The sequence below is a fragment of the Gigantopelta aegis genome, chromosome 6, assembly GCF_016097555.1.
Source record: "Gigantopelta aegis isolate Gae_Host chromosome 6, Gae_host_genome, whole genome shotgun sequence".
NCBI classification, from domain to species: domain Eukaryota; kingdom Metazoa; phylum Mollusca; class Gastropoda; order Neomphalida; family Peltospiridae; genus Gigantopelta; species Gigantopelta aegis.
In genome coordinates, this window is record NC_054704.1 from 30,869,533 (window position 1) to 30,882,610 (window position 13,078).

The 13,078-nt window shown below is 35.4% G+C and overlaps 1 long non-coding RNA gene across 1 annotated transcript; it reads right to left on the minus strand.

Annotated features, from left to right (window-relative positions):
• Positions 1-9,962: 9,962 nt before the first annotated feature.
• On the minus strand, positions 9,963-11,320 carry LOC121375151. Its single transcript, XR_005958279.1, has 2 exons — positions 11,042-11,320; positions 9,963-10,976 (listed from the first exon to the last, which is right to left on the minus strand). It is a non-coding gene; the product is annotated as an uncharacterized LOC121375151 (long non-coding RNA).
• Between the last annotated feature and the right edge of the window lie 1,758 nt (positions 11,321-13,078).

Consider the following 13,078-nt stretch of genomic DNA (forward strand, 5'->3'; position numbering starts at 1 on the left):
AAGGTTACTGAATGAGTAGTTAAAGGTTAATTAAAAACTAACCAGTTAGGAATAGAGTTGTAATTCCTTATTAATTATGTTCCCCTGGCAGCGTTTCTCAATTATAACACGTGTGGGTGTTGTGTCACGGTGAAGTGATTAGAATATTGTGTAAACTAGACACCTAGAGATTAACTAATTAAGTGTTTAGCTCTGGGTTGTTATTATATTGTTGTTGTTAATTAACTACTGCGGCAAGCACATTTGTCAGCGTAGTGTTAATACAGATTCCAAACTGTATTGTGTTTTGTTGTGTTTTTAGTGAACTAAACGTGCTATATATATATATATATATATATATATATATATATATATATATATATATATATATATATATATATATATATATATAAGATCTTATCTCTGATTATACATAGAGCCGAGCCACTCGGGTATTAGACTGCCCGATACAGAGAGATCTAATAGATATACAGTTAGGAGAGATATTTGGATAATCGTGTTTTATTCAGTTACGGGTATTATAGGATTCCCGTGACAGGAGTAAAAATTGGGGGGTCGTCCGGGATCTGAAACGGGGCATGCATATTTAAAAAGTATTGTTTGTAAATGGGGGCTTTATAAATTATTTTTACAAATTAACTAGAAGTAGCAACGTTGTTCACTAGAAAAAATTTAATAATAAGTGCGTCATACCTAAACATGGATAAGAATTTGCTGCATAGGCCTACGCTCAGTGTAGTGGAGATTAAGCGAGCGCGTAAGGCCGAATTAGTTGAAATCGCGAGTGAGCGAGAAATTGATTTAACATCAGCTAAAACATTAGGTGATATAAAGACAATTATTATCCAGGAAGTTTTTGGTGATAGGCCTGTATGGAAGACAGTGAGATTGTTCCAGAGATAGAGATAAATGAGTTAAGTGTGGAACAACAGTTAGCTTTTAAAAAGCTTGAGTACGAAAGAGAAGAACGTGCATTAGATAGAGAGAGGGATAGAGAAAAAGAAGATAGAGAGAGAGAAAGGGAAGAGAGGGATAGAAAAAAAGAAGAGATAGAGAAGAGAGAAATAGAGAGAGAGATAGATAAAAAGAAGATAGAGAAGATAGAGAGAGAGAAGAGAGAGATAGGGATAGAGAATTCCAGTTAGCAAATTTAAAAGTGGAACATGAGTTAAAGTTGAATACTGAAGAAGTTAGACGAGAGGCAGGAAATGGGTTTAACATGTCGGAGGCTTATAGATCAGTGCCTGTATTTGACGACCAGGAGGTAGATATGTTCTTCCAGGAGGTAGATACGTTCCCCTGGCAGCGTTTCTCAATTATAACACGTGTGGGTGTTGTGTCACGGTGAAGTGAATAGAATATTGTGTAAACTAGACACCTAGAGATTAACTAATTAAGTGTTTAGCTCTGGGTTGTTATTATATTGTTGTTGTTAATTAACTACTGCGGCAAGCACATTTGTCAGTGTAGTGTTAATACAGATTCCAAAGTGTATTGTGTTTTGTTGTGTTTTCTAGTGAACTAAACGTGCTATATATGTGTATATATATATATATATATATATATATATATATATATATATAAAAGATCTTATCTCTGATTATACCTAGAGCCGAGCCACTCGGGTATTAGACTGCCCGATACAGAGAGATCTAATAGATATACAGTTAGGAGACATATTTGGATAATCGTGTTTTATTCAGTTACGGGTATTATAGGATCCCGTGACACATATGTAGACCATACGTTTACTCCACAGAAAGAAGTGTAAATGAAGATTGCACATTGTTATTCCTCTTCTGGAGCATACATTATACAGAAGTATAAATAACTGTATTGTTTTAAACATACGTCGTGCATTGTAATATTTATATTAAGTGCACTAAATGATGATATGCAGTCAGCATAGATTGACCTCAAAAATATGTATCTAGGGCCCTTAAAATAAGCATCGACAACAAAATTAACAGCTGCAATGTACACGCGAGTCCAGAATATAGCATGTATTGAGGCAGACACCGGATATTGTGAAGGGTTGGTGTATGTGCTAGATGTAATATTAGTACATGCACCTTACTCCGCTGTACGAAGAGTCCAGAATATATCATGTATTGGGGCAGACACTGGATATTTTGAAGGGTTGTTGTATGTGCTAGATGTAATATTGGTACATGCATCTTACTCCACTGAACGAAGGACAATGTTGATAGGAGATTTTTTTCCATGTAGGTGTCTTTATTCAGTAGCTAGACAATTTTTCTTAGGTGATCGAAGTAGAGTATACGTATGCAAATCCTTGTCTTGCGAAGGAGGAGGGCAAATGACATTAAGAAAAGTCAATAAATCATTTGTAGTTTAAAAGTGTTATTTTGTCTTTTTGGATAACACACTGCCAACGTTCAGCGATAGCGAGCTACACTAGCGTTCGCGAACTATTTGTGCCTTTGATTTTGATATATATCTTGACATAGGTCTAACGATTTTTATTAATTTATTATTTTTATGTGATGATGACACTGCCCTCCTGGCTGGAAACAAAAATGATCTTCAATATATGTTAAATGCTTACGATAAGTATTGTAAGACATCGAAATTCGAAAAAGGACTACAAGAAAGTTTTTTTTTATTTAGACAAGTTTGATACTGAGATTGTAAATAAATACAAATAATTGGGAATATGGTCCGAGAAAAAACATACAATATATTCAATTTATAAACAAAAAACCCATTTAGCACAACAGGCTCGCAAAGTCATGATTTATATCTTTAAAAACTAAATATTGTTTGTCAATTGAATATTGTTTAAAGTTATTTGATAAAATTGTTGTTCCTGTATTACTCTATTGTTGTGAAATCTGGGGATTTGAAAATATTGATATATTAGAAAATGTACATATCTAGTTTTTATGATGTTTAGAAAATGCAAGAAAAAGAACGCATGTGTATATACTTAGCCAAATAAGTTTAGCAATTTGGTAAATGTGCTTACATAAAAGAAAACTCGTGACTTTACAAAATTGGATTTAATTGAGGCATCATTTGTTAGTATAATTAAAAGGATATTTTCAACACAAAATGAAATGTGTGACTGTCATGTCGTTAAATGGTGCTTGGGGTGCATACATGAACATCTGAAAATTGTCAGTAACCAATCTAATTAAAATTAGCTCCACTATTACATGTGGATCTAACAGCAGCCAGTTGTAGCTCATGTCCACCAATCAAAACCTTACTTGCAGAATCATGCCAGTGATTTGAAAATAATTTGAAAATATTCCGAATTATCCTGAGGGTATACAATATGTTTCATGTGAATTACGAATGCCTTATTTAGACCAGTACAACTAATTTTAATCAGATTGCTAACAACACTGCGTAGTCTCCAGTGTCTAGGTAACATTCCATCTGTAAATAATAATTTAAATATTAACCAATCACACTTCGCCTTTTATAACGTTATTTGGGAGCATACAACTTTTAAAAATATCTGGCGAGTCTATTTTAGTGGCCGCAGTACAGCGAATCATATCAATACGTACGGGATGGGTTATCAGTCTTCAATTTTACATTACAAATTATTTATTTATTTATAAAAAAACCCAACTAAATCAGTCTTCAGTTTTACATTACAAATTATTTATTTTATAAAATAAAACATGTTTTAAGGCATTCGTAATTTACACGAAACATGTCGTATACCCTCAGGATAATTCGGAATGTTTTCAAATTATTTTTAAATCACTGGCATGATTCTGCAAGTAAGGTTTTGATTGGTGGACATGAGCTACAACTGGCTGCTGTTAGATCCACATGTAATAGTGGAGCTAATTTTAATTACATTGGTTAGTAACGTGTCTGGGCACATTGGGCATTGACGGTGGTATAATGTCCCTCCATGCACTGAATGTGACAGATTGGGTGGTGGGAGCGTCTTGGTGTTGGCAGGAATTCATGAAATCGGAAAAAAAACCCACCTCATTTTTATGATTCATCGACTTGCACTGTGTAAGTGATATGTGTCGAAAGTCCTTAACACTCAGTCTACAGATTAACTGAGGTGTTCCCTGTTGTAACACGTGCTCCACGACTGGTATATCAAACGATATGTTGTCTGGAGAAAGATACCTGTCCAAAAATCATAGTGATTGGAAAGAAATGAGAACACATGTATTCGTAGCTGATTACTACATGAGAGAGGGAGAGACGTAGCCCAGTGGTAAAGCGATCGCCAGATGCGCGGTCGGTTTAGGATCGATCCTCGTCTGTGGGCTCATTGGGCATCACAACTGGTATATCAAAGGCCGTGGTATGTGCTGTTATGTCTATGGGATGGTGCATATAAAAGATCTCTTGCTACTAATGAAAAAATGTAGTGGGTTTCCTCTCTAAGACATATATGTCAGAATTACCAAATGTTTGACATCCAATAACCGATGAATAATAGATCAATGTGATCTAGTGGTGTCGTTAAACAAAACAAAGTTTAACTTAACTAAATGAGAAGCATTATGAGTGTTAACACAATGAAATGCTTCTTGTCTTGAAATGTCTTCAGGCATGTTATGGATGGATCAAAACGTATATATTGTATAACGACACTATCAGAGCTCATTGATTAATTAATCATAGGCTGTTGGGAAGGACGGAAATTTTATTTAACGACACACTCAACACATTTTATGTACGGTTATATGGCGTCGAACATATGGTTAAGGACCACACAGATATTGAGAGAGGAAACCCGCTGTCGCCACTTCATGGGCTACTATTTTCGATTAGCAGCAAGGGATCTTTTATAGACAGGATAGTACATACCACGGTCTTTGTTACACCAGTTGTGGAGCACTGACTGGAACGAGAAATAGCCCAATGGGCCCACCGACGGGAATAGATCCTAGATCGATCGCGCATCAGGCGAGCGCTGTACCATTGAGCTACGTCCCTCCCCTAGGCTGTCAAACATTTTGTAACTCTGACATGTAGTCTTCATAGAAAACCCGCTACAATTTCCCATCATCAGCAAGGGATCCTTTGTATCCACATTCACACAGGCATATTTCACGGCCTATAGTGTGGCATAAGTGCATTGGGTTGGGGTGGATATTTAACAGTTAGGTGCAATTTATAGATCTGCCTGGCAGTGTACTCAATAATAAAAGTATGCGGATTTCTTCCCTACTTCTTTAGACCTAGTGTTGCTAATTACGAAATGGCCACTGATTAAGCAATGTCCTGGGGACAATTCCAGGAAATAATACATTTTAGATAGTGTCTATTTATTGCGTTCAGACATGCTTTGTTCAAGATCATGTTCCCCAAAGAAGAATTTGATTGAAGACGTCGACAATATGGAAACTCCCAGAACTCTAATCAGAACGCGGGTTAGGTGTGAATAGTACATCTAATGATAGTTTGTGGAATACCCAGAAAGCTAGATTATTGGTTATTGTTTTTTTAATATATAATTTAGTGATGAATCAAAGATCATAGCTAACGTTCACCTCTTTGAATTGCTGAAGTGAAGTAGGCGTGCAATGATCATAATATCAATGACTTTTAATTGAGACACAACAGAGACACATGATTTATAACAGTATGTGTTTAATGATGAAACGCTATACTTGTGAACGGTTCTAGTTAAGACGACTGATGTCTTTTGGTGACAACTTGATAAAAAGCCCGAGTGCGCCCAGAATCTGGATGTCTGAATATGTTATTAATTGTTCTATGAATACTTCTATCTTTTAGGTAGGACCAATAACCCAGTTTATCCATGAACACCACTTCTTGTTCCAACCGATCTACAAAGGTCGTGTTCGCGCTGCTCTGTCTGGGACAGTGCACATGATAGACTTATCATTAGCCTACTGTTCGCAAGGAACAAACCTAAGCTGAGTGACCTATAGACCTATAATCTATAGACGTATAGTGTTTTGTTTAACGACACCACTAGAGCACATTGATTTATTAATCATCGGCTATTGGATGTCAAACAGTTGGTAATTTTGACGAAGTCTAAGAAAGGAAACCCGCTACATTTTTCAATAATAGCAAGGGATATTTTATACGCACAATCCCACAGACAGGATAGCACATACCACGGCATTTGATATACCAGTCGTGGTGCACTAGCTGGAACGAGAAATAGCACAATGAGCCCACCGACGGGGATCGATCCCAGACCGACCACGCATCAAGCGAGCGCTTTACCACTGGGCTACGTCCCGCCCCGATATCTATTCAAGGACATTTACCCATGATTGCTGTCCAATCGCTGCCAGTTAATAGTCAAGGAGCTGGGATATTTTCAAAATTAGTTCTAACACTTTTTATATACAAATTTTGAAACTTGCATATTATCTCTACAACCCTAAAGGATCAAGTCTGTAGAAATGTCAAGTGGTGCAAAACAAAATGGCTACAATTTTCAACAGGAATACTTGTATATTAAATTATGATATCAGGAATTGATTTCAGACATCAGATTTTGGAATTGTTATGGTCTCCAAATTAATCATTAATGGATGTGCCAGATAAATAATATGAATTAAGCTGTTAAAGCTTCCTGGAGAAGCCGGAAGTAAGTGACATGTCACTCAAATACTGAAAGAAGTGGAAGGGCAATATGAAAGAACACTGGTTGCTGTGACTCGAAATAATGTCTATCTATAATCCATCCCACAGAGAACGCCTTTTTTCATACTATGAAGTTTACTACAAGGTATTTATTTCTGAACCGATTGATTTGTAAATTGCACACAAAAATAGTATATTTTTTGTTAGTTCCAAAACACTTTTACTTTTCTTCTTACGTCAAACTAAACTGAAATTATTTACAAAACAAAAAGAACATTTATATAGAATGATGGGACGGACTATAGTCTGATTAAAGTAATTTCCAAGATGCCTGAAAAAATCAACATGATATTGGCTAATCACACTGGTCAGCTTCAGTTAGTGACTGAATTGCTCAATCGTTTTATTCGTGCTTACATCCACCGAATGTTCATCTGCCATACAGATAGAGATCAAAGGATCATCAGTGAGGCTGACAGACGTGTTTGGTGCTATGCAGTGATAAAAGTTTATTTGCTTGATTCCATGGCTTGTGATGAGTCATAACTAATTAGCCTAGTCATGCAGTCAACGGCTTGCTTAGCGATGTGTGTTTAACCATATAATTTTTCTAATATATTCTCTATTTCAGCCCATGAAATTATGATACTTAACGGTTTCACGTCAATGCTGGGGGGAGAGGGGATACTTTTACTGTCAACAACATTAACACCATATTCAATTATTTTTAACACCTTTCAACTTTTAGGGGAAGGGGGGGGGGGGGGTACGGGCATAACTTCAGTCAAATGATCAAACAATGGCAGTTTTGTATTCAGTGTACCACTTCCATGTTATTAGTGGGCATTTGATGTTTTTTTAAATAACATTTACAAAATAACACCACCATGTGCCCTAGTCGTTGGTTGGAGGAAGGTTGTCATTCGTTTGCAGCTTTTGACAAAACAACCTATCCGAGGTTGATAGAACTAAAATGCTTAGTACAGGTAGTGTATATCTTACATAGAAAAGTTTCACACGGGGTTAATGACCCCACCGACGCATGCTTATTTTCGTCAAGCTTTCAGAATTACAGCTGCATGTCATCTTCTGAGGACATTCCGGGCCTTCTTCTTGCTGATGCCCAAAAAGGATGTTACTGAGTCCAAGAAGAGAGTGACACAGTATTAAACAAGTGCTACAACAAGGCTATGCATAGGGATACATCTTAGGTTATCATGAACCTCCGTCCTGACAAACATCTGCTCGCATCCCAGTGTCTCGAAATGGTGGACACATCCGTCAGGAGACTACAACAGTGTGAGTAAAGTCAGAAGTAGTATCTTTTGAGTTCAAATGTCGGCTTCTTCATAGTCGATGAAAAGATCTGTGTTACGTCTGCTTTCACAAGGATGGAGTACTGTCTCGTTATCAATGAATCTTTCAGCACTGACCAGCTGACTGTAATTTTCACACCAATCTCACAGTGTAAGGAATTGACATGTGTTGTTGGCATTTGAAATGTACTTCTGCCACTGATGAGGTAGTGGCATTGTTAAACTATGGATGCTGATTTTTAAACTGTCAGATGATCCTCTCTTTTGGCCTTCACCAGCCTTAATAGCCAATTCTCTGCAAGTGTCAAAGATTACACTATTTCGGCTGCATCCATTTCGTCAATTTTCAACACCAATGTCACCATAGTATATCACACTCAATTCAACAAAGGATTAGATTCCATTAGTGCGCAAAATCCGAATCAGTGTCTGTATCCACTATGAGTGCTGTTGGAGGGCTGCTGTCGACTACGTGAATCTTCAGGTCAGATTTATTTTCTAGCATTTTCATGAGAATATTTTGACAGCTTTCTTCAAGGTATCATCAGTGAGCAGGTGAAAATGGTACAGCATAGTTTATAGCTACGAATTTCCTTTAAGTTAATGTCTCTACTTCCCAGCTGGTATCAGACGCTCAAATGCATCAGCTGATAAGCTCACCACTTTTTCATCAGTGGTTTTCAGTTATAATAGTTTCTTGCGATTCAGTTATTGTAAATTCAATCAAATTTGCCATCATGTCAATGGTGATTTGCATGTCATCCATCTTTGAAATATTAGCTTAAATATATTAAATACTAGTAGACATCTATTAAAATTTATCATGGGATCTTTTGGCAAGCACACACATTATTTGAACTCTTTAACCCTAAAAGAAATGTGTAGTTGGGAAAGGAAATATTTTATTTAACGACGCACTCAACACATTTTATTTACGGTTATATGGCGTCGGTGTGTAGTTGGGAGACTAAAATGACTATTATACGTGTTCTAGTTTCTGAGACATTGGTACATTATAGCAGATTATAGAGGCAATTTTGAAAATGGACGTAATTTCATTTTTGTAACACATTATATTTCTACTATATTTCTAGTGACCCAGAATTTGTAAGCACGAGTCAAAATTTGTATGTATAGGGTGTTGTACCAACTCCTTAATTTGAGCTTCCCTAAAAACTGGCTCATTAACTAGAAATAGGCCTTTTATTAAACATTCATTAATTTCAGTTATGTAAAAAAAAAAACATTCGTTTTGTTTAACGTCACCACTAGAGCACATTGCTTTATTAATCATCGGCTATTGGATGTCAAACGTTTGGTAATTCTGACATATACATGTAGTCTTAGAGAGCAAACACGCTACATTTTTTCATTAGTATCAAAGGATTTTATATATATGCACCATCCGGGGCCATCCCACAGGATACCACATACCTTTGATATACCAGTCGTGGTGTTCAGTTATGTAATGCTAATTTTTTTACGTGTTATACATGGTCAATCACGAGTAATTGCAGACAGAAACAGGGTGATACCAATGTAAAAAATGTTGAAGAAGAAATCTACTGTCGCCAGAAAACCTATTAATTTCATAAACTCAAGCAAATAATTGGGGGTGTATATACACTAATTTATATTGCAATTTAACGTTTTGATTTTGGCATATTGGTGCTTGTTTTTCCTCTATTTCTACAGATTGTTTAACCCATTAATAAAAAGCTGAAGCCAACGTCCACCTCTTATAGGACATACCAAAATGTTTAGTGCACCAGCTGTGGAGCAGTGGCTGGAAGAGTTAGGGAGCAGTTTACTTATAACGATGGGTCCTCTTGGAATCACATAGTGTAACAGCTGTACACTAAATAGATATATATTTATGCACTGGTAATAAATACCATTGTTGCTTTTAGTCAATAGTTGACGACCAGCGACTCAGTCTTTGTTGATATTTATACAGACGGGTTGTAATCGTACACGATACACATTATTGTAGCGCATACAAAGCGCATACAAAACACACACACACACACACACACACACACACAAAGTAAGGAACAAACAACATTCAAATAAATATTCAATCTATAATATGCTTTATAAACCATGTGATATAAATCAATCAATGTGACATACATGATCCTGACTTCGATTACTATCAGACGCCATATATGATATAACCATAAATAAAATGTGTGGAGTGCGCCGTTAAATAAAACATTTCCTTCCTTCTTCAACAATACTAGTAATTATACATAATCATATGTCTGACAAATTATCAAGGCACAATGATATATTTTTTTGCAAGCCTCGGATTTCATACTTTTATCAACTCATGCTGATAAATTACGATATCACAAGACACTCGGGGAGTATCCTCTATATACATTGATAAATGAAATCCGTGTAGAATTTGGCACAAAATAAAATAGCACTAGTTTGATTGCTTTTACTCTCACTGAATTCAAAATTAAAATAATTTCTTTTTTCAGTCGACAATATGTCATTCTCAGACAGACATCACTGGTATCAATATATCTATATTAGACAAGGACTCAGAAAACAGCATGAATGATAGTGGCGTTCGCGCAAGAATAGTTTGTGTAACCTATTTTTCATTCTCGCATTGAATTTATATCATCATTTACAGGTTCCTGATGGGTTACCTAAAAACGAAAAACGAAAAGGGTCACCTGAATTAGTTTTTGCGTTTCCCATAAATGGTTTATGCAAATATTCAATTATCAGAGGCCTCTTAGCCTATATATCTCGTGATAGAGGTACACTATTCAAGCCTGACCTATTGGAACTGAAGGGGCAGGCGTGTATGCAGGAAGAATTTAGAGGCATGGGGGGTCTTAGACTGGCGATCAAATTTTATTGGGGAGGGGGGGCCAAGACAGGCTCCCACAAAATTGTACCTGAGGGAGTATGTTAGTAAAAACATGTACTTGCATTGTCACCTGGCATTTTAGTCATCTATAATAAAACAAATAACACTGAAAACAGAATGTAACAAGCCACACAGTGGTACAAACTGTGAGGAAAAGAACGTAAAGATCTTCGATCCTTCACTGTCACACCAACCTGTATGTCTAGTATGTAACTTAGAGGAACTATTCTGAGTTTGTTGTCCTCACTGTCACACCAACCTGTATGTCTAGTATGTAACTTAGAGGAACTATTCTGAGTTTGTTGTCCTCACTGTCACACCAACCTGTATGTCTAGTATGTAACTTAGAGGAACTATTCTGAGTTTGTTGTCATTGTAACATTTTTATGACTGAAATGCACATAATCATACTTATCATCCATTAAAAGCTTTTATAGGGCATATCGCTGGCACTATAATTTGCGATATCTCCTGCAATATTCTCTTAGAAGATATCGCTTCTTATAATCTTGATTGGTCAAATTTTAATCACAAGACAATATTTTGTTAAGCCACTGTTTCTTTTAGAGCTAAACCTATCATTAGTGATGTCACACCACTGCCGTTCTGCTAGTTAACGAGTCTAACGCTGCCAAATATAGTGACATTCAACCCACATTACTGACATTGTTTACAACTGTCGCAAATGAAAAGAATGATAAAAAGAATACCCCCCTCGTGTCTTGTGATATCATAATTTACCAGCACTCGTTGATAAAAGTATAAAAATCCTTGGCAAGCCTCGGGTTTCATATTTTTATCAACTCGTGCTGATAAATTATGATATCACAAGACACTCAGGGAGTATCCTCTATATATGTGTAACTGTACGAAAAATACTAAATTTATATGTCAACAACAAAGAAAAACCTGAAATTAAGGTAGGAATCTACCTGTATAAATGTGCGTACATTATTGTAAAGAACATCAACATCATTCACTCTTACCATCAAATTTTCTTCCTATGGCACTGTAAAAATGCATGCTAAAACTGATTAATACTTTAAAATATTACTAACCTGCAAAAAGGTGTCTGAATTCAATATATAGATATACATACATACATACATACATACATACGTACGTACGTGCGTACGTACGTACGTACGTACGTACATATGTATGTATGTATGTGTGTGTGTGTATATATATATATATATATATATATATATATATATATATATATATATATATATACTCACTAAATGTAGGAAAAACAGACATACAGTTTTAGTGATACAACTTGACTGTCATGCTTATATCCAACTAAGGTTCAAGCACACATTCTTGGACACACACCTTACTATATGAGCTGTCTGTCTGGGACAGTTGGTTAATAGTTACATGCAGATGTTTGTGAGAGAAGTTAGTGTAGTGTGGTCTTCCACTTCTTTACTTAGCACTTAAAATTCTTTAATTGTAGTTAGTCAAATCGCCATTATGAACTGAAATTTAATTTAGCAAAGATTATATCATAATAAAATTCACCAAAAAGTTAATTAAAGCTTATTGAAATGATTTTCCCAGAAAACAATGTGTCAAATTCTTAGCAATATTTTTGTCCAGCTTTAAACAGGGAGTGCTGCATGGGAAATAACCCAATATTATGAGTGGTATCCTATTTGAATGCTTTTCTTGGTTATATCATTAAATAAGCTTTTCGAATTCATGTCACTACCAAATACAGTACATTTATAAAGTGCAAATGCAGTTTTAGGATGCATATATGTATGCATATGAAAGCATATTTTGCATATATATGCAGTCTTTGAAGTCAAATCATTTTTAATACAGATTTCAATTTCTTATTATTTATCTAGCTTGTTTAAAACAAAATTATTAAACTTAACTAGGGTTAATGCAAACAGTGTTTATAAACAATGTTTATAAACAATGTGTATAATATGCATTTCAATATGTTGCATGCAAACAGTTATGATTTTTTTTCAATGTACATTGTTTTGAAAATATTATTATTGACTGTAATTTGAATTACTATACATAAATAATCAAAACCCCAATCAATCCTAATTGATAAAAACAATTACAATTGGTTTGAATAAGAGCACAAGTAAACATTAAAAACAGATAAAAATGTTAAATGGCATTTGACAAAACACAAACTTAATAACTCAGTAATTATTGCTAGCAACATAAAAAATGCCTTTCGATTCCATTTCCCTGATTGTTATTATGGTCACCAAATACATTGTTGATCACATCGCCAGAATATCATGAAAAATAGACCAAACACATG